The sequence below is a fragment of the Gossypium arboreum genome, chromosome 11 (genome assembly GCF_025698485.1).
Source record: "Gossypium arboreum isolate Shixiya-1 chromosome 11, ASM2569848v2, whole genome shotgun sequence".
Lineage (NCBI taxonomy): Eukaryota > Viridiplantae > Streptophyta > Magnoliopsida > Malvales > Malvaceae > Gossypium > Gossypium arboreum.
In genome coordinates, this window is record NC_069080.1 from 64066045 (window position 1) to 64090515 (window position 24471).

Consider the following 24471-nt stretch of genomic DNA (forward strand, 5'->3'; position numbering starts at 1 on the left):
AAGGATTGTCTTGAGAAGGTTGAAAAGGAAAATTTTCAGAATGTAAGATTGGGCAATGCTACCTCTAGAGGGAGACCACAGAAGAATTCGGGAAATGGAATGAGTAGTAAGAGTGCACCTAGGGAACCAACTGTGAGGCTCAAGGGTAGAGCACCTGCGAGGACTTACGCCATTCACGCTCGCGAAGAGGCTTCATCCCCTGATGTGATTACGGGTACTTTTTCTCTCTATGATACTTTTGTTGTTGTTTTGATTGATCCAGGATCTACCCATTCATATGTATGTGTGAAATTGGTGTTTAGCATGAATATGCCCATTGAGTCTATAGAATTCATGATACAAGTGTCAAACCCTCTTGGCAAGCATGTGATAGTAGACAAAGTATGTAAAAATCTCCCTTTAATGATTAGAGATCATTGTTTTTCGGCTAATCTCATGTTTTTCCATTTGATAAATTTGATATAATACTTGGTATGGATTGGTTGACCATGCATGATGTAGTAGTAAACTATGGAAAGAAAATCATTGAATTGAAATGTGAAAGTGGTGATATTCTTCGGGTTGAATCAGATGAATCAGATAGCTTGCCTGTAGTGATTTCTTCTGTGACTACTCAGAGATGTCTGTGAAATGGTTTGGAAGTTTATCTTGCCTTTTTGTTGAACACGAAGGAGTCTAAGTTGAAAACTGAGTCAGTGCCGATAGTATACGAATATCCAGATGTGGTCTCAGAAGAGTTGCCCGGATTGCCTCCAATTAGGGAAGTTGAGTTTGGCATCGAATTAGTTCTGGGCACTGCACTTATTTCGATTACTCCATATAGGATGGCTCTGTCAGAGTTAAAGGAGTTAAAAGTCCAGTTACAAGAGTTAACAGATAAAGGTTTCATGAGAGCTAGTCATTCTCCGTGGGGCGCACCGATGCTATTTGTCAAAAAGAAAGATTGTTCAATGAGATTGTGCATAGACTATCGACAGTTCAATAAAGTAACCATAAAGAACAAGTACCCTTTACCAAGAAGCGATGACTTGTTTGACCAATTGAAGGGAGCCACAGTATTTTCAAAGATAGACTTGAGGTCTAGTTACTACCAGTTGAGAGTTAAAGATTTGGACGTACCGAAGACTGCATTACGGACGAGATATGGTCACTATGAATTCTTGGTTATGCCTTTTGGTTTAACGAATGCTACCGCGATATTTACAGATCTAATGAAATGTATTTTTTGACCATACTTGGATAAATATGTGGTTGTTTTTATTGATGATATATTGATTTATTCTCGTGATGAGGCTGAGCATGCCAAACATTTGAGAACGGTTTTGCAAACTTTGAGAGACAAGGAGTTGTATGCTAAGTTTAGTAAGAGTGACTTTTGGCTTCAAGAAGTTAGATTCTTGGGGCATATTGTTTCGGGTGATGGCATTTGAGTAGATCCGAGTAAGGTTTTGGCTATTGTTGAATGGAAACTGTAACTTTGGGTCTAGTTAGAACAGTGGTTTTGGGACCACAAATCCAATGAGGAAAATTTATTTTATTATATTTTTATGGTCTACGATTTCACAAAATGATCTCGTGAAAATTTCGTTCGAAAATTTCGACGTTTGGGCACTCAATTTGATCAAAAGGACTAAATTGTAAAAAGCGCAAAAGTTGAGTTCTACATGTTAGAAGTGTCTAATTGTTATGCGTTTTTAAATTAAAGGTCCTTAAATGGTAATTAGACCATTTTGAAGTTTGTGGACAAAAATGGACATGGGATGATAGGTTTTTAAAAGTTTTTCATTAAGGGCATTTTAGTAAATTGGTAATTAAATGAATTAAAAATGCCAAAATTATCCAAATTTGCTCATCTTATTCCTCATGGAAGAATTTTTCATGAAAAACACGATTGCTAGGGTTTTTAAGCTTTCCAAGCTCATTTTTAAGTGATCATGTCCCCGTTTTTAATGTTCTTTACATTTTTGAAGTCTCGGTAACATGTTCTAGCTATTTCTACCATTATTTTGAGCTAGGGTTTGTGTTTAAAAATTTACCCATGAATGATATGCATGTATTTTGATGTTTAATGGTAGAATATGAAGCTTGAAATTGTGTTAAACAACTTTTGCTAAGTGATTTTACGTGAAAACGAGTAAAACGGCATAATCGGTAAAAATACCTAATGTTCATAAGTACATGTTCGAGTGAGAATTTGATGTTGCCATAGAAGGGAAAAATGATCATCATGTCATAAAACATAAGAAAACAGGATGAAGTTTAATTTCTGAATCTTGGGGAAAAAGTGCAAATATGCAAAAGTTTAGGGGTCAAAATGAACATTTGTAAAAATATGATTTTTGGACCCGTATGAGTAATGTGACTAATTATTAGGCTAAATGTGATATTATAGATGAAGGAAATCGAGATTCGGGCTTAAATCAAGAAAATACAAGGTTATGGACTAAAATGGTAAATTACCATTTCTGGATCAAGGTAAGTTCGTGTGTTAATAATAATGCAATACCATGCATGAATTGTAATTCTCTATTGATATGACATAAATTGTATAATTTAATATGTTTAAGAGAAGTTGATGGATGGTATGTATGATATGGAAAAATGTAATGCTTGTTGTGTCATGTGAAATTGAATGGCAAATTATTGTTACATGAATTGAGTGTTAAATTACTATTACCTGGGTTGTATGAATTGCTACACGGTTGTACCTGATGAGATTTCGACAAGTTTGTACGTAAATAATTTATCGATTCTTTTTATTTTATTATATTTTGTTATCATATGAAATGTGGCTGCCTATAGAATGACTATTTGTTGTAAATTGGAAATTGAAAAAGGACTATGAATAAATTTGTAACATGTTGGAAAGTGAGGAATTTCCCTGTTGAGCCTTTGGAATAGAAACGATACGAATGATCTATTGTGAGGTCACGTGTGTAGTACTAAGTGCAAGCTACTACGTGTACCGGATAATTGGTCGCATGTGTAGTACTAAGTGCAGGATACTATGGGTACCCGATAACTTCGATCACGTGTGTAGTACTAAGTGCAGGCTACTACGTGTACTGGATAATTTGTCGCATGTGTAGTACTAAGTGTAGGCTACTATGCGTACTAGATAGCCTTGTCTACAAGTGTGAAAATATGTTCAGGCAACTGAGTATCAGTTATTATTCTGAATAGTTCAACGGGAAAATAGATTAAGTAAAAATACAAGTGAACATGACTATAGGATGAATAAGTGTAGGTATATGTTTATGAAAATTATGAGCAATGTGCTCGATATTTGGTGAACTTCGATAAGACAAAATGAATTAAGTGAAATTATGTAAGAGTGAATTTTAGTAGTAAAACAGTGTTGGACAGTAGCAGTTGCGTGACTTTGAAAATTCACTAAAAATTGTATAAGTTGAATTAAATTTCAAAAAGTTAATGAATTAAAGATTAATGAGTCTATTTTCATATAAAAGAAACAAGGGGAGCAAAAGAGTTCTATATTATGTAATATTCTAATTTTTGTGAGACAGTGTCAAAATGAATTCGAGATCCCCTATTCTGACTTGGAAAAATTGTTAAAAATTGTATAAAATTAATTATGAGTTATAATTTATATGAATATAATATTAAATTAGTATAATTTCAGGTGGAATGGACGGGAACATCATCTGAGTCCCGAAATATGAGATAAATAATTTTTAGTGAAGAGCGGTCAGAACTATTGGACAGCAAAACAGGGGAAACTTTAATGAATAAACTGTACTAATTTGATAAACTAAAAATTCTGGAAATTTTATGGGAGAAAATTATATGAATATAATTTCAAGGAAAATTAACAAAACTAAATTTGGAGTTTTGTAGCTTCAGATATGAATGATTTAGTAACTATAACCCGATAAAACAGCTTAACCTGAACATGTGTAATTGTACAATTATAGTGTTTTATCTTGAAAAGCATCTTAGTAATTGCTTATTAATTTCATATGGACTTACTAAGCGTAAAGCTTACCCATCCTCTCCATTTCTTTAGTATTGGTAGGTCGGCTCGGGGTTGGAGGTCGTCGGAGGCAAAAGCACACTATCAAGCTATCATTTTTGGGAGAATTAATTCAAATATTAGAAATATCAAGTGAGTGGCATGTATAGGAAGTTTGTGATATGTATTATTATTATGATTTTGACCATACGTATCAGTCTACATTGAGTTATCGTATATGATCATGAGATGTGGTCCTTATCCATTATGGTTTATAAGTTTAATTAATCATGCCATGTCCTATGTTTTGATGTGATGATATAGTTAGCTTTGTTTGTTATGCATGATTGGTAATACATCAGGTAAGTTAAATTCAAGCCAGTGGATCATGAATTAAATGGAAATGAGTAATGTTACCTTGAATATGGATGTTTAATGGACAAATTGGTAACTACGTTATGATGGTATAAAATGAGAATAAGATTTAGCATGTCTAGTTCTAGTTAATGTAAGAATGTCTATTATATACAGGATGGTAAGCAAATATGTTTAAAGTGAAAGACATGTTATTGCATGATTATGGATGTGTAAGTGCTCATTTATTCCACGTTATATGTCTTTAAATATGAGTCTATGCATGTGTTCGAAAAGTTTTGAATTAAATGAAATTTTATGTCCCGGCTTCGTTTATGTGTATGGTTAAGTCTGGTAATGCCTCGTACTCTGTTCCGACCTTGGATACGGGTAGGGGTGTTACAAAAGCCGCCGACAAATGTGTCAGAGGTTAGAAGCTTCCTTGGCTTAGCCGGTTATTACAAACGGTTTGTTAAAGGATTTTCCATGATTGCTACTCCAATGACGAAATTGTTACAAAAAGATGTTAAGTTCGAATGGACGAAAAAATGCCAACAGAGTTTTGAGAAATTAAAGGCATTGTTGACTGAGGCTTCAATTTTAGTGCAAGCGGAACCGGGAAAAGGATTTGTGGTTTATAGTGATGCATCCTTAAATGGATTGGGTTGTGTGCTTATACAAGAAGGCGAGGTGATAGCTTATGCCTCGAGGCAACTGAAACCGCATAAGAAGAATTATCCGACACACGATTTGGAATTGGCTAGCATTGTGTTTGCATTGAAGATTTGGAGACATCATTTGTATGGTGAGAAATGTCGTGTGTATACTGACCATAAAAGTCTAAAGTACTTGATGACTCAAAGGATTTGAACCTACGACAACGGATTGATGGCGAACGTGGTCGCCAATGCCTTGAGTAGGAAATCCTTGTTTCCATTGAGAGCTATGAACATTCAGTTGGCCTTGTCAGATGATGGTTCGATTCTAGCTAAGTTAAGAGCTAAACCAATGTTTCTTCAAGAGATTTATGAAGCTCAGCAAAGTGACAGTGATTTGCAAGCCAAAAGAATCCAATGTGAATCAGGTATGGAATCAGATTTTCGGATTAGTTCTGATGGTTGCTTGATATTCTAAGATAGGATTTGTATTCTTAAAAATACCGAGTTGATTCAGAAGATTTTGCTTGAGGCCCATAGTGGTCGTTTGTATATGCATCCGAGTAGTACGAAAGTGTACAATGATTTGAAGAAATTATATTGGTGGCCAAGTATGAAAAGAGATATTTCTGAGTTCGTTTCGAGATTCCTAATTTGTCGACAGGTGAAAGCTGAACACAAGTACCTTCAGGCTTACTTCGGCCTGTGATGGTTCCCAAGTGGAAATGGGATAGTATTACTATGGACTTCATGACTGGTTTGCCTTTGACACCAAGAAAGAAAGATGTTGTTGGGTTGTTATTGATCGATTGACAAATTTGGCTCATTTTATACCAGTACGTATTGACTATTCACTTGTCAAGCTAGCCAAGTTGTATATTTCTAAAATAGTGAGGTTGCACGGGCTGCCTTTATCGATTATATCGGATAGAGATTCGAGGTTCACTTTGCAATTTTGGAAGAAGTTGCAGGAGGCTTTAGGTACAAAAATTAAATTTTAGTACCGCTTTTCATCCACAGACTAATGGTCAATCTGAGCGAGTAATTCAAATCTTGGAAGACATTCTCCGATATTGTGTATTGGAATTCCAAGGTAATTGGGAAAAGCATTTACCGTTGGTGGAGTTTGCCTACAACAACAGTTATTAATGGAGTTTGAAAATGGCGCCTTATGAAGCACTATACGGACATAAGTGCCGAACGCATTTTATTAGACCGAACTCAGAGAGAATCAGATTCACGAGTTGATTTGATTAAAAAAACTGAAGAAAAGGTAAAAGTGATTCGAGGTTATCTAAAAGCTGCTTCGGATATACAAAAATCCTACGCAGATATAAAAAGGAAAGAAATTGAGTATCAAGTCAGTGATAAGGTATTTTTAAAAGCATGTCCATGGAAAAAGGTTTTGAGATTTGGTAGGAAAGGCAAACGCTTTATTGGACCGTATAAGATCACTGAGAGAGTAAGGCCGGTTGCCTATCAGTTAGCCTTACCATCTGACTTGGAAAAGATTCATGATGTGTTCCATGTGTCTATGTTGCGTCGATACCGAGCTGATCCTTCAGACGTGATTTCACCGGTAGAGGTCGAGATCCGACCGGATATGACTTATGCCGAAGAACCGATTAAGATTTTGGCCCGAAAAGTTAAACAATTGAGAAATAAAAGTATTGCCCTTGTAAAATTTTTATGGCAAAGACTTGGGGTTGAAGAGGCTACATGGGAGACCGAGGAAAACATGAGAAACTAATACCCGAACCTTTTCACCGGTAAGATTTTCAGGGACGAAAATCCCTAAGGGGGAGATTGTAACATCCCGAATTAGGGTCTAGTTGGAATAGTGATTTCCAAACCATAAATTCAAAATAGAAATAATTATTTTATGATTATTAGGAGGTCTATGATATGACTGCATGCTTGTGTGAAAATTTCATGAAGAAATTTCATTGATAAATTGTCCAATTTGAAGTTAGGGACTAAATTGAATAAGTTGTAAAATATGTGTTCTAGAAGCTTTAAGCATGAAATTGCACTGGATTATAAATTAGAATCTCTTAAATAGCAATTTGACCAATTTCTATAATTTTGGACAAAAATAGGCATGAATCAGAGAAATTAGAAAGAAAGGCCTTAAGGGTATTTTTGTCATTTGGTTAATAAAAGAATAAAAAGGGAAAAAGAAAGCAAAATTGTGTCCATCTTCCTCCTTGTGTGCTGAAATTTGCAAGGGTTCCAAAGGTAGGGTTTTGAACTTTCAAGTTTGTTTGCAAGTGCTCCCTAGCTTGGTTTTTTATGTTCTTTGCATTTTTGAAGTCATTGAAGCATGATCTATCAATTTCTAGCCATATTGTGAGCTAGGGTTCATGTACGAAATTTGACCCATGTGTGACATGTTTGTATTTTGATGTTTAATGGAAATATATGAAATTTTAATGTGTGTTTAACATATTTTACTAATGTGTTTAACATCTTTTACTAAGTGGTTTTTGATGGAAATGAATGGAAAGGACTTGTTTGTAAAATATGTAAAAATAAGTAGTAAAAATGTGAAATAAAGGAAAATATGGGCTGATATGAGCATGCTATTGGTTCGGCTAGGCTTGGGTAACAAAAAAAATGAGCACATTTATTTTACGAGCCTAGGGACTAATTCCTAAACATGTGAAAGTTTAGGGGCAAAACTATAATTTTTCCTAAATATAGTTTTTAGACTAATTTGAATAATGTGATGATTAAATAAGCTGAATTTGCTATTATAGATCAAGAAAAATGGAGTCCGGACCTAGACCGGGGAAAGAATAAGATTTTAGACAAAATCAAATTAATTGACCATACAAAGTGAGGTAAGTTCATATGTAAATAATGCAATGATATAGCATGTTTGAATGTTTTATTTATGTATGAATCTCTATGTTCAATTATTATGACGAGTGTATGAATGGCTTTATTGTCTATGAGCATGACATTATGAACGAGTTCGACGAATATGCGTTATCGAGAAAATCCCATTTGAACCTTGGGAATAATGTAGGATACAATGTGACATGTCACTAGGAACTATGTGATTATGAGCTCATGATATTATGTGTATATGTGATTATGTGAATCCGGGTGCTAGTCTTGTACGTTCTATTGGTGGCTGGGTAGCCCGGCATGTGTTGTGGGTACCTGTCAGCTTGTGTGAGTAGCCTGAGTAATTACGTCTTGACTGTCAGCTTGTGTGAGCAGGCCCGTGATTAGCTTGAGAATCAGCAATGTGCGATTGTGATATGAGGTAGCATGTGGCTACGTTTGAAGCATTATGTGCAAGTATTCCCTGTATCCAATAGTTTTTTGAGAGTTCAATAGGTAAACTTGTAATTTAATCGTCAAGTAAATCAATGATGAGGAAATATGACAATGTGATTCGAGTTGGTACAGGTATGCACGAAAAACTCATATGTATGAGCTCGGTATGTGATGAATTTTTGGTAAGATTGAAAATGTGTAAGTTATGTCTACAAATTTAAGTTCTGTCTATGAATTTATGATAACACATAAGTAAACTATGTTATGTCATTCGTACCTATATATATACGATTATGCTGCTATTTATTTGCATGTGAACTTACTAAGCTTTATCTTTACTCCCCTCTCTTTTCCCATTTTCTTATAGTATCGTCAAGCTAGCTCGAGGATCGAAGAACGTTGGCTGCTCGATCACACTATCAACTGGACATTTAGGTATAGCTAGTCTCAACATTGAGTATGGCATGTATAGGGACTTGGACTTTTTGTTATATGTCATATTAGTCTAGTCAAATGTGTTGGCTTACGGAAATATTTGATTTATTTTGTATATGGCCATGGGATATGGTCATATTGATTATTTGGGTTGTAACCTTAATCAATTATGCATGCATGCAATGTATTGTGCTTGATGTGATTGCTTGTGGATGAGATGTTTGGTGAATGGAACATGTGCTAAATGAATGAATCATGGCTAATAAGTATGACCAAAACTATGGTATAATTGAGTAAATTGAAAGTAGGTTTAGCATGATGAATGATTATGAAATTGGTGTGGAATGCAATATGAAAGCATGATGGTTTGGATAGGTGATATGTTGACATATCAAAGGCATGGATTAATCATGTTTATGAGTGTTGAGAGTAACTAAATATACTATGTTGCATGCCATCAAAGATGAATAAGTGAATGAGCATTTAAGGGTGACAAATGGCTTGGAAAATAGCCTCAAAGTTATCCACACGATACACGAACGTGTGTCTAGGCCTTGTGTGACACATGGTCTGCCCCATGGGCGTGTGATTCGGCCGTGTGTTCCCTGCACCCTAATTAATGCAAAATAGAATGCCCAATAGTAAACACACGGGCAGAGACACGGGCGTGTGTCTCTGCCATGTGAAAGGCACAACCTTAGGACATGGGCATGTACCCAGGCTGTGTGAAGTCTGTACCTAATTTTAAAATTTAATTCCCCACAGGCCCAAGCACACGGGACTGTGATTTGGCCATGTGACCTTATTTTGGTTGGTGATATCATAGTCAGAGAGTTACACAGGCTGAGGACACGGGCATGTCCCAAGAACACGGGGGTGTGGCTCTCCAAAATAAGAAAATTTTCTAAGTTTTCTAAAGTTCTCGGTTTAGTTCGAGTCATTTCTGACGTATGTTTTGGGCTTAGTAGGCCCTTATAAGGGGCAATTTACATGAATTTGAAAAGTTTCAAATTTGAACGAAATTTTATGGCCCGATTTTGTGTGAATGTTTATGTTTTAGTTCGGTAAATCCTCGAACTCTATCCTGGCGTCGGACACGAGCAAGGGATGTTACATCTCATAGCCAAAATTGACATTTGCTGAACTTTGCAAGTAACTGTTTATCTCTCAATGTTTGTAACACGATTCTCAAATGCTCAGCATGCTCAGATTCATCACGAGAGTAAATTAAAATATCATCAATAAACACAACTATGAACCAGTCTAAGTAAGGCTTGAAAATTTGGTTCATCAAGTCCATAAAAATAGCAGCTGCATTTGTTAGTCCAAAAGGCATAACAAGATATTTGTAGTGCACGTACCTTGTTCTAAATGCAGTCTTTGGCACATCTAAGTCTTTAACTCTCAACTGGTAATAACTCGATCTCAAATCAATTTTTGAAAACACTGTTGCCCCTTTTAACTGATCAAAAAAATCATCTATTCGTGGCAAAATGTATTTATTCTTAATCATCACTTTGTTGAGCTGTTGATAGTCTATACACATTCTCATTGTACCATCTTTCTTTTTCACAAATAACACCGATGCACCCTAGGGAGAGAAACTCGGTCTAGAAAAATCTCTATCTGTCAACTCTTTCAATTGAGCTTTCAATTCATTTAATTCTGTCAGACCCATTTTGTACGGAGCTATCGATATCGGCGTTGTCCCCAGTACTAATTCAATACCAAACTCAACTTCTCTGATAGGTGGTAAACCCAGTAACTCTTTGGGGAATACATCTGGATACTCACCCACAACTGGTACTAATTCAATCTTTGTTTCTATCACTTTCGTATCAAGTACATAAGCAAGATAAGCTTCACAGCCCTTTCTTACAAATCTCTGAGCTAACATAGATGAGATCACAACTGAAAAACTATTCAGATCATCAGATTCAATTCTAATAGTCTCATTATTCTGACATTTTTGTTTGATAATCTTTCGTCTACAATTCACAACTCCGTCATGCATGCATACCCAGAATCACGTCAAACTCATCGAATGGTAGAAGCATCAAGTCGGCAAGAAAACAGTAACCTCGAGTCATTAAAAGACAATTCTTACAAATTTTATCAACTAAAATAGACTTGCCTAAGGGGTTCGATACTTTAATTACAAACACTGTAAACTCGACATGTAAACTCTTTTTAAATACTAAATTCATACAGATATATGAATAGGTTGATCCAGGATCTATCAACGCAACAATATCAGTATCAAAAAGAGAAAAAGTACCAGTAATAATGCCTGGTGATAATGCCTTCTCCCATGCACGAATAGCATAAGCTCGGGCAAGTGCTCTTGCCTCAGATCTCGTAACCACTGGATACATTTCTCGGATTTCTTGGTGGTCTCCCTCTTATTGCTCAATCTTTCATGTTGAGGTTTATCTTTTTCATTTAACTCAGGATAATCTCAGATAAAACGATCTCGCTAACCATAGCTGTAACAAGCTCTATTATTATTTTTCACCCAGCAAACTCTAAAATGTTGTCTTCCACATTGTTAACATTTGAGTTTTACATCTTTCATGTTGGCAACACTCGATACCAATGTAGCTTGAGCTTTAGGGCTGGTATATTGCTTTCCACGATCTCTATTAGAATATCCCACTGAAGCTATGGATCAGTTAAAATAGTCTCTGGATTTCTTCAACGAGGACTGGTAAGGTTTACTCATCGATCTCATTCTTGTATCTCTAGCCTTTGATTCAGCTTTCTTCTTTCCTTGACTAATGTCTTCGGCTTTGCAAGCTCGTTCGACTAACATAACAAATTCTTTTAAATCTAAAATCCCGACCAAAAGCTTAATATCTTCGTTCAGCCCATCAACAAATCGCTTGCACATTATTTCTTCAGTAAACACATACCTATGAGCGTATTTGCACAATCGTACAAATTTCCTCTCCTACTCAGTTACAGTCATACGACCTTGTTTTAACTCTAAAAACTTTTTATGCTTTTGATCAAGGAATCGCTGACTTATATATTTCTTTCGAAACTCCGGTTGAAAGAATTCCTAGATCACTCATTCTCTCGGTACTACAGGCACCAAGGTATTCCACCATTGATACGTGGTATCTTTCAAAAGGGATATAGCACACTTTAAACATCCAACTGGCATGCAAGAAAGTTCATCAAATACTCAGATCGTATTTATAAGCCAAAACTCGGCTCTCTCATGGTCATCATCAACATTAGCTCTAAACTCTTTAACTCTGTGTTTACGGATCTTATCAACAGGAGGTTTATTCAATCTTAAACGCTTGACTCCTTGAGGAGCTAGAGGTACAGGTTGGGGATTAGGAGGGGGTGGAGGTTGTTGAACAATCGGGTTCGCAGAATGTATTGGGTGAACCATTCGTTCATCATTTGAAAGAAGGCTTCATTAGCCTCTCCTCCCTAACTGCCGGTCACAGGTTTAGAATCAGATGATGTTGTCCCTTGCGCGGTAGCAGGCACATTACTCTCAACCTCATCGGCTATTGCTCGATTGGGATCCATTACTATATGAAAACACAGTTTAAAATGTCAGGAGTCATCACACTATCTCAATTTATGTATATGGCATGTACAGCTAGACTCACATATGCTACGTTAGACCTATAATCGACTAAGTCGTAGCTCTGATACCAATAAAATGTAACACCCCAAACCTGTATCCGACGTTGGAGTAGGGTTACGAGGTATTACCAATCAATCCACAACATATAGCATACATTTATCAAATATAAAGCATTCATTCTCATAAATCATTCAACACAATCACATTGTCCCTTATAAGGGCCTACGGGGGCCTTAAGCATGCTTTAGAAGTGGTTCGGGACTAAACCGATAACATACGAAAATTTTGGAAACTTATAAAAATTTTCAAACTTACAAGGGTCACACGCCCGTCTGAATAGGCCGTGTGCCCCACACGGCTCCAGACACGCCCGTGTCTCCGGCCATGTGGAAACAGGGCATACATACTGACTTGGGTTACACGGCCAACCACATGTTCGTGTGTCTAGCCCATGTGCCTTTCGAAGTTGCCACACATGCCTGTGTGCCAGGCCATGTGCTAGGCCGTGCCAAAACTATAGGGTATACTGACTTATGCAGCACGACCAAGTCACAGGCCCGTGTGTGAAACCGTGTGGAGCATACTGACTTCAATTCAATTTCATCACTAGGGGACACAAAGTTGTGTAACATGAACGCGTGTCACCCATGGTTGAGAGACACACCCGTGTCTCTGCCCGTGTGGGCAAAAATAGACCATTTGCAAGGCCAATTTACCACCCTTATTCATGTTCACTTAAACAACCAAAATGGTACCATTTCATCATACAATTAAGTAGCCAAAATCATCAACCAAATGCACAATTCATCTCAAATCACTACCATTTACTTAGCCAAATACATGCCAAAACAATATCAATCTATATAGTTTATTTACCATAATTCACACTCACATAACATCCTTATAAATAACCACACAACATCTAAAATCATGCCTCATCAAGGCATTTCTCAAGCATTTTATACTCCACAAGTCAATTAACCATTTGAGCAACTATAAAAGCATAACCACATTCATACCAAACATACCAAAATAAGCCATCACCCATGGCTATATATACTAACCAAAACATAGACAACTTACAAACCAAATCTCATGGCTATAATGACAACCAAATTACCACATCTAGCCTATACATGCCATATGCAAAAAATGTATAATCCAAAAGTACCAGCTTAGATGTTTGATAGTGTGATGATGTTCTCAACGAATCTCAGAACCGAGCTAGCCTTGATTCACTGTAAAACATAGAAAAATAACACAAAGTAAGCTTCATAGCTTAGTAAGCTCATATGATATAAACTTAACTAATCAAAAATACAACATTAATCAATCTAAACATATTATCATGTACCTTATGATTACTAACAAACCCTTCCACTGATTATTCATAAGCTTATATACAAACTTTATAACTTCTTCGATTTTAAGCTTATAATATACATGTACATACTTGTACCAATCCATAACAAGTTCATACATACACAGAATGTCGTTGAATAGTCAATGTCCCGCACACTAAGTGCCATACTCGATATCTTGCACACTAAGTGCCGTACATAGCTAAAGCTATCTCAAATCACACACAAAGTGCCATATATAGCCGAAGCTATGTCGAATCGCACACTAAGTGCCACAAATAACTAATTTGTCGTCAAACATATCTGTAGTCTTGTATTTACAATTTATGCAATAACAAAGCACTGAAGCATAATTATTACAATGCTTAATACATACGAACTTACCTTGGATACTGAAACAGCAAATCGAGCCGATTAGTAGATAACTTTATCTTTTCCCTAATCCAAGTCCGTATTTCGTTGTTCTTGATCTAATTATATTCAAAATTAACTTATTCAATCATCTATTCATTCAATTTAGAGCAAAATACACGTTAAAACACATTTACACTTTTGCCCCATAGATTTCACATTTTTTTTACAATTTAGTCCTTATTTCACAAAATCACAAATTAATGAAATTCAAGACTAACCCATGCTACCATAGTGCCCCTAGCAGCCCATAATTTTCATTTATTCACACTTACATACTATCATGTTGTAAATAATATGAAAATAAAATTTCAACCTAGAATTTGTGGTCTGAAAACCACTATTCTGATTTGACTAAAAACGGGCTGTTACACATTCTGTAAGGTGCTATGGATATTGTTGTTGTACCTGGAGCAAGATCTATAGAGAATTCTACTCTCTGTTCGGGGGTAAACCAGGTAATTCTTCTGGGAATACATCAGGAAATTCACGTACAACTGGCACTGACTGAATCTTTGACTCAGATACTTTAGTATCCAACACATATGCGAGATAAGCATCATAACCCTTTTCGACATATTTTTGTGCTGATATTGCTGAAATCACATTAGGTAATCCATCCAATTTATCATATTCAACATGAAGTAATTCACCACTTTGACATTTCAATACGATATATTTTTGCATACAATTCACCAGTGCATCATATTGGGTTAACCAATCCATTCCCAAAATCATATCAAATTCATCAAATGGCAATAACATCAAGTTAGGCGAAAAGCAATAACCTTTTACTATCAATGGACAGTTTTTATAGACTTTATCCACCATAACACAAACTTTAACCAAAATTTCAGTGAATTCAACAAGTAAATTCTTAACAGGCACTAAGTTTGTGCATGTGTATGAATGGGTAGAACCAAGATCAATCAAAGCAGTAATATCAGTATCAAGTAGAGAAAATGTACCAGTAATGACGTCTGGTGTAGAAGTATCTCCTCTAACACGAATAACATATGTTCTTACAGGTACCCGTGCCTTAGTTTTAACTGTTGTATCCCTAGTACTACCTCGACTACCACTAACATTGCCGAGGTGACAGGGTGGTCTACCCCTCGAAACAGGATTACTTGGCTTTGGAGCTGGTTCTATTTCTTTTTTTAATTCTTTCTAGACAATCTCAGAGAAAATGGTCAAATGAACCACATTGGTAACAAGATCCACTTCTCAAACGGCATTCCCCATAATGAAATTTGTTGCAATGCTTACACTTTGGTTTAGGATTACCGACACTACCCACATTGGTTACAGATGGCGATAAAGACCTCAGGTTAGAGCCTTGAAAGCCTCGCTCTTTTCTAGAATACCCCGTAGAGGTAGTAACACGATCATAATACTTCTTTATTTTCTTTGAAACAGATGATTGTGACTTTCTCATAATCCTTTTTCCAAAAACTCGAGCCTCTCTTTCAGCTTGTTTCTTTTCTTTACTCAATTCATCAGCTTTGTGTGCTCGATCGACTAACACCGCAAATTCTCTTATTTTGAGAATTTCGATCAATAACTTGATATCTTCATTTAAACCCTCTTCAAAGTGTTTACACATATTAGCATTGGTTAGAACCCAATCTCTGGCATATTTGCTCAACAGAACAAATTCTCGTTCATACTCAGATATAGTCATGTCTCCCTGCTTGAATTTTAAAAATTTGTTCTTTTTATGATCTATAAATCTCTAACTAACATATTTCTTTTTGAATTCATCTTATAAGAATTCCCATGTAACGTTCTCTCTTGGTACAACTGAAGTTATGGTATTCCACCAATGATAATCGGTATTTTTCAGTAGAGATACTGCACATGTTAGACATTCAGCAAGTGTATAAGACAATTCATCAAAGACCTGAATGGTATTTTTCAACCAAAATTCATCCCTTTCTGGGTCATCATCTGTGGTAGTTCAAAATTCTTCCGCCACATGCTTACAGATATTATGTAATATCCCAAATTAAGGCCTAATCGGAATAGTGGTTTTGTGACCAAAAATTCAAGATAGAAATAATTATTTTATGATTATTTTGAGGTCTATGATATGATTTCATGATTGTGTGAAAATTTCGTGAAGAAATTCTATGCGTAAAGTGCTTAATTTGAAGTTAGGGACTAAATTGAATAAGTTGCAAAACTTGCATTCTAGAAGTTTCTAGTATGAAATTGCTTTGAAATATTAATTAGGAGGTCTTAAATAGTAATTTTACCAATTTCTAAGTTTATGGACAAAAATTGGACATGGATGAAATTTTTGGAAAGTTTAGTGAAAAGGGCATTTTGGTCATTTAGGGGTAAAATGAATTAAAATACAAAATTAAAAGCCAATTTTGTTCATCTTCTTCACCATGGATGTGTATACCAAGGGAGACTACATGGCTAGGGTTTCCAAGCTTCTAAGCTCGATTGTAAGTCTGTTCTAGCCTCGTTTTTAATAATTTTTACGTTTTTAGAGTCCCGGTAACTTGATTTAGCTTATGCTAGCAATAATTCAACCTAGGGTTCATAATTGGAAAAATACCCATAGGTGAAATTTGTGTATTTTGGTGTTTTATGATAGAATATGAGGTTTTAAATTATGTTAGACAACTTGTGCTACTCGATTTTAAGTGAAAACGAGTAAAAGGGCTTAATCGGTAAAAATACCTAATAGTCATAAGTACATGTTAGAGTGAGAATTTGATGTTTCCATAGAAGGGAAAAATTATCAGCATGTCATAAAACATAAGAAAATAGGATGAAGTTTAATTTCCGAACCTTGGGGCAAAAGTGCAAATATGCAAAAGTTTAGGGGTCAAAATGAAAATTTGTAAAAATATGATTTTTGGACCCGTATGAATAGTGTGACTAATTATTAGGCTAAATGTGATATTATAGATGAATGAAATCGAGATTCGGGCTTAAATTAGGAAAATACAAGGTTATGGACTAAAATGGTAAATTGTCATTTCTGGATCGAGGTAAGTTCGTATGATAATAATAATGGAATGTTATGTTTGAATTATATTTCTTACTATTATTGCATATATTGTATGATTTAATATATTGGAAAATTTGATGGAATGGTGTTTATAATGTGGAAATATGACATGAAATAATGTTACATGAAATACAAGAAAATGATGATACATGACAAGTGATATATAAAATATGTGATATATGTTATGTAAATTCTTAAAAGCTAATTTGATATTTGAGTTGTGTCTTATTATACTATGAATGGACAATTGGTACTATGGATAGTGAGATCGACATTTTGAGTAAGTTCGTACATAAATAATCTATCGATTCTTTTTATGTTATTATATTTTGATATCATATGAAATGTGGTTGCCTATCAAATGGTTATTTGATGTAAGTTATGAATTTAAATTGATTACGGATAATTTAGTAAAATGTTGAAAAGTGAGGAATTTCCCGGTTGAACCTTCGGAATAGAAATGATACAAATGAACTATTGTGAGGTCGCGTGTGTAGTACTAAGTGCAGGCTACTATGCGTACCCAAAAACTGTGATCACGTGTGTAGTACTAAGTGCAGGCTACTATGTGTACCATATTATTGGTCGCATGTGTAGTACTAAGTGCAGGCTACTATGCGTACCACATAGCTTCTGCTACAAGTGTGGAAATGGGAAAATGTGCAGGCAATTGTGTATCTGTTATTATTCCGATGAGTTCAACGGGAAATCGATTAAATGAAAATACATGTGAAAGTGATTATGTGATGAACAAGTGCAAGTATATGTTCATTTGAATTTATGAGCAATATGCTCGATATTTGAGCGAACCTCGGTAAAATGGAATGGATTAAGTGAATTGTGTAAAAGTGAACTTTAGTAGTAAAACAGTGTTGAACAGCAGGAGTGCAAGACTTTGAAAATTTACCAAAAAATTTTGTAAGTTGAATTAAATTTCAAAAAAATTATGGAATTAAAGATTAATGAGTCTATTTTCATATAAAAGAAACAAGGGGAGCAAAAGAGCTATATATTATGTGATATTATAATTTTTGTGAGAGAGTATCAGAATAAATTCAAGATCCCCTGTTCTAACTTTAGAAATTCACCATAAATTGTAAAAAAGTTATTAAGAGTCATACCTTACATGCATGGATTTCTTATTGAGTCTATTTGTAAGGGAAACAAATGGTATGGTCTTTTAAATTCTGTATAGGGAGTAATTTGGTTCGTAGTACACAGGGGTCAAAGTAGTCATACCCTGAAACAGGGGAAACTTTAATGAATAAACTGTACTAATTGGATAGACCAAAAATTCTGGAAGTTTTATGGGAGAAAGATATATGAATAGAGTTTCAAGGAAAATTAATGAAACTAAATTTGGAGTTTTTTAGCTTCAGATACGAATGATTTAGTAACTGTAACTCGATAACACAGCTTAACCTGAACATGTGTAATTGTACAATTATAATGTTTTATCTTGAAAAGCGTGGTAGTAATTGCTTACTACTTTCATATGAACTTAGTAAGCGTAAAGCTTACCCATCCTCTCCATTTCTTTAGTATTGGTAGGTCGACTCGGAGTTGGAGATCGTCGGAGGCAAAATCACACTATCAAACTACCATTTTGGGAGAATTAATTCAAATATTAGAAATATCAAGTGAGTGGTATGTATAGGAAATTGGTTTGTGATATGTATTTTTATTATGATTTTGACCATATGTATCAATCTGCATTGAGTTATCGTATATGATCATGAGATGTAGTCCTTATACATTATGGTTTATAAGTTTAATTAATCGTGCCATGTCCTATGTTTTGATGTGATGATATAGTTAGCTTTGTTTGTTATGCATGTGTTCGAAAAGTTTTGAATTAAATGAAAATTTATGGCCCGATTTTTGTCTATGTGTATTGTTAAGTCTGGTAATGCCTCGTACTCTGTTCCAGCCTTGGATACAGGTAAGGGGTGTTACATATTATCTACCAGAGGCTTACCTGTACTAGCGAGTTCAACACCTGTGGCACCTCAGAAACTGGTTGAGGAGCAGATGGGAGAGGTCGTTGTATAGCAGGATTTGCTTTTCAATACTCAGTAAACCATTCATTCATCAATTGAAAAAAATCCTGTTTTGCCTCCTCACTTCGGCCTACAGATAAGGGCCTTTCACTACTGGACGCAGATGTAACTCTTTGAACTAAAGCGGAAGCATTACTCCCAGCTTCCTTGGATTCAGCTCTAGCTTGGTTGGATGACATTACTATATGAAAAACACATTTAAAATGATCAAGAGACATCACACTATCGTAAATTATATAATGGCATGTATAGCTAAACTCATGTTTGCTACGTTAAATCTGAGAATCAGCTAAATCGTAGCTCTGATACCACTAAATGTAATACCTCTAACACGTATCCGTCGTCGAAACAGAGTCACAGTGCATTATCGAAACTTTCAAAACATTTATAGATAAATCATGTCTGTAACACCCCTTACTTGTACCCGAGACAAGGACAAGGTACGGGGCATTATCATACACAAACATGTTATTTCTGAAAAATACGGGTTATAAAATTTCATTTCAATTTAAAACCGATCAAACAGAATCGTATTGTCCCAATTATGGACCTAAGAGGTCCAAAACATGCATTAAAAGTGACCCAGGACTAAACCAAGAACTTGAGAAAACTTTAGAGAATTTCTAGGTTTAAGCCTCACACGCCCGTGTGGAGGTAATGTACACACCAGTGTGCATTGGGACACGCCCGTGTCCCTTACTCGTGTTGAATTATTGGAATTTATTTTTTATTTCAAACCTACAGGGGTTTTCACACGGCCGAGCACACGCCGGTGTCCCTTACCAGTGTCCCTCAAACGGCCTAGGCCTAGACACACCCGTGTCATCGCTCGTGTCCAAAAACCTAGACATTCTGTTTATGACATCATCATCCATCTAGGGGCACATGGCCAAGACACACACCCATGTGCAAGGCCATGTCCTCCATACGATTGAGACACACGGCCGTGTCTCTGCCCGTGTGTTTACTACCATGCGTACTGACCTAAAAATTCAAGGTGCAAGGACACACGGCTGAGCAACATGCCTAATGGGTAGGCCGTGTGTCACACACGGCCTAGACACATGCCCGTGTTTCTACCTGTGTGTACCTTTTTGGAGGCTATTTTCCAAGCCAATGGTCATTCTCAACATCCATACACATTTATAAACTTCAATGGTTTTTAACATGACCTAAATATGTCTATAACCCACATTGGCATAGTCTATTGCATGTTAACCTCATCTCATTGGTTTAGCACATGCTAGGTTATCCTTTTTGTATTAAGGATTACTACTTCAATAATCACATTTTATACTTGGCTCATTTTATATCTCATTGCCAATTATGACCTAATCATCTCCAAGTGATTTGGCCACATTTCACATCTCCATTCATGATAAATCATATTTAACCATCACATGAAACATTTAAGCATAACCATGCACAATTAGTAGGTTTACAACCTACATCAAAATGAGTCACATCTCATGGCCATATACAAAACAAATAAGTATATCATTCAAGCCTTTACATTGGCTAGCCAAATGACACATATAACAAAATGACCAAGAATCCTATACGTGCCATTATAACAAAATAAAAGTTTCTATATACCCAAGCAAGACAAGTTGATAGTGTTGACAATGCTCCAATCGTCTTCCAATCTTCACGAGTCCTCGAGCTCTGTAAGACAAGGGAAATGAAAGGGGGTAAGCATTCACATGCTTAGTAAGTTCAGATAACGGGAAAGTAAACTTACCGGTTATTTAGCATACATCCATAATGGATATTCATGCCAAACATGCATAGTATAATTTCCCTATTACATACACTCAACCATCAAGTTAGTCTCGGATAAGTACATTATAGCATTAGTCTTAGGTGAGCTCATCATTTCATGCATTTCTATTTTCGTTCCTTATTTTAATCTCGTTGAACTTCTCGGAATCTCGATGGATATCTCATTTACTGTCAAATCGTGTAAGTGATCATTTTAAAGACGCACTCCCGTGAACCTCGCTCTTACAACGGGATTACCAGTCCAGGGTAAATCCCCCATAATGTAAACACATAGAGTAATGTCGGGATTACCAGTCCAGGATAAACCCCTTACAATGACATGTACTCTAATGAGCTCAGATCTGAATTACCAATCCAGGCTAAATTCAGACCCTAATCAGATTACCCATCTGGGCTAAATCCATTTTAGCACACTTATTCTTCGGGAGGCTCGATCACTAAAGGAACACCTGTCCAGGCTAAATCCTTTTAACCGTCAATTCATTTGGAGAATCAATGAGATATCCTTTTTATTCAACTGGGACATTTATCATACCTTGTTTCACAGCAATTTTCAATATTATAATGTATACATGAATATACATTTTTAAGTATATTAAGAGTCTACTTCGAGTTACATGAACTTACCCGGTAATTGCTTCGGGTTCGTATTTCAGTTATTCCGAAACCTTTCGTTTTCCACGGTCAACCTCCGGAATTGGTTCCTCGGGGTCTATATCAATAAAAATAAATTATTAATACCTCACATTGTTCATTTTCGACTTCAGACTCACCCCCAGGCAAAATAACCAATTTGCCCTTAACGTTTCACACTTTTTACAATTTAGTCCTAAGGCTCGTATAATGGAATGCATGAAATTTCTAAGTTACCCAAGCCTAGCTGAATATTTTTCTTGCTTATAGCAGCCCACATTTTCTTTCATTTCACATTTTTCTTCCCATTTTCACAACAGTTACAAAATGTCCCTTAAGCCATTTCCATGGAAAACTATTTAGTAAAATTTGTTTACTATCCTTTAAACTCACATATTCCTCTATAAATCATCAAAACACAAGCATCTCATGCATGGGTAAATTTTTGAACATGAACCCTAGCTTGAATATAGTAGAAATAGAGAGAACATGTTATGAAGATATCAAAAACATAAAGAACATAAAAAACGGGGCTAGGGAATACTTACTATCAAGCTTGAAATGTTGAACCAAAACCCTAGCTATGGCTATAGAGAATTTCGACAGCCACAAGGAAGATGATGGCTGATTTTAGCTATCTTTTTCCCTTTTTATTTCATTTATTACCAAATGACCAAAATGCCCTTCCTTAATAACTTTTCAAAATTTTCCATGCATGCCCATTTTTGTCTAAAAACTTAAAAATTGGGAAAATTGCTATTTAAGTCCTCTTAATTAATAATCCATACTAATTTCATACTAATTTCTTCTAGAACCCAAGTTTTGCAATTTATTCAATTTGGTCCCTAATTTCCAATTGGACACCTTAAACTTAAAATTTCTTTATAAAACTTTAACACATGCTTATTGTCATATCCTATACCTCATAATAATCATAAAACAAATATTTTAATATTTGATTTTTGGTCCCAAAACCACTATTCCGACTAGGTCTAATTTTGGGATGTTACATTTCTCCCCCTTAGGGATTTTCATCTTCGAAAGTTTTACCAGTAAACAAGTTTGGATATTGACTTCTCATGGCTTCTTCAAGTTCCTATGTGGCTTCTTCCATTCCATGTCTATGTCATAAAACTTTCACCAAGGCTATATTCTTGTTCCTCAACTGTTTAACTTCTCGAGCCAAAATCTTTACCGGTTCTTTACCATAAGTCATATACGGTCTAATCTCAATTTCAATTGGTGAAATCACATATGAGGGGTCCGATCTATATCTATGCAATATGGACACATGGAATACATCATGAATCTTTTCCAATTCAGAAGGCAACGTTAATCGGTAGTGTAATACCCCGAAAATTTTTACAGTAAAATATTATCCGTGATATAGTAAAATAAGGAAATAAAGTGACAAAAAGGGAATTTTTGAGTGATGTCAATATTGAGAAGTATATTATGATATATTAATTCAAGAAAGGACTAAATTGCAAAGCTGAGAAAAGTCTTGTTGCACAAGAGTAAATACTCAAAATTTAAGGGGTTGAAGTATAAATATAAAAAAGTTGAAGGACTAATGGTGTAAATATTTTAAGGGTGGAATGATCTAGAAACCAAGAAAAATTGATGAATTAGGACCAAATTGAATAGGTAAAAAAATTATGAGGGACTAAATTGTAATTTTACCAAATTAAGTGATGACTCAAGGATGGAATTCTAAAAGATCATGAAGGGCAAAATGGTCAATTAGTAAGAGAGAGAATTCTAGAATGTAATGATTATGTTGATGATATTTTAAATTAATTAATTAGATAAATATTATTTTATTAATATTTTATGAGATGTTTATTATTATTATATTATTATTTATTTAGTATAAAAGGAAGGAAAGATGAAGAATTATCAACACATTTCCTTTCCCATGCAAACTAACGTAAGATAAGAAGAAGAAAAGAAGTTTGCTTTCTTTACAATTTAGTCCTTCCACCAAAAATTCATTATTTTCACCTAAAAATTGAAAGAATTTCCATAGCCATCAAGAGAGAAAGATAGCAAGAAGATGATGGGGAGCAAGAATATCAAGTTGGATTCAAGAAATCGAAGGTGGAGGAGAGAGAAAAATCAAGTTAAAGATTGAAGTCAATAAGAAAAGGTAAGTACATCAAGATTTCAATATGTTTTTAAGTTTGTTATTATTGATAAAGCATGGAAATAATGTTATAGTAGAGTTTTCTTACATAAGGTCCTATGTTCTTGATATGTTAGTGAAGAAAAAAATAAGAGAAAGTGATGAGAAATGGTGGAGAAAAAGAAAATAAGGATGTTATAACATGGTAATTAATATCTTGTACTAAAACAGTTTTGGACATGAAGATAGTCTAAATTTGAAAAATCATCAAAAATTTAGAAATCTAATTATAGGATGAATAAAATATGAAATTAAAGATTATTAAGTATAGTTTCTTATAGAAGAAATTATGTAAGCAATGGAATTCTACATCATAAGATATGATGAATTTTGTGAGACAAGGTCAGAATGATTTTGGGTTCCCCTATTCTGAATTTGTAAAATCATAAAAAAATTGGATAAAAATAATTAGGGGCTTAAATTTATATGTTTAGAATCCTGAGTCTATTTTCAATAGAAACAAATATGAACATCATTCGAATTCTGTACAAGGAGATAATTAATTTTTAGTGAAGAAGGGTCACAACTGTCAGATAGCAGAATAGGGTTAACTTTAAAGAATAAACTGTACTTATTGACTAAACCAAAAATTCTAAAAATTTTATGGTAAGAATATATATGAGTCTAGTTTCAGTGAAAATTAGCGGATCTTAATTTGGGGTCCTATAGATCCAGATATAAATAATTTAGTGACTATG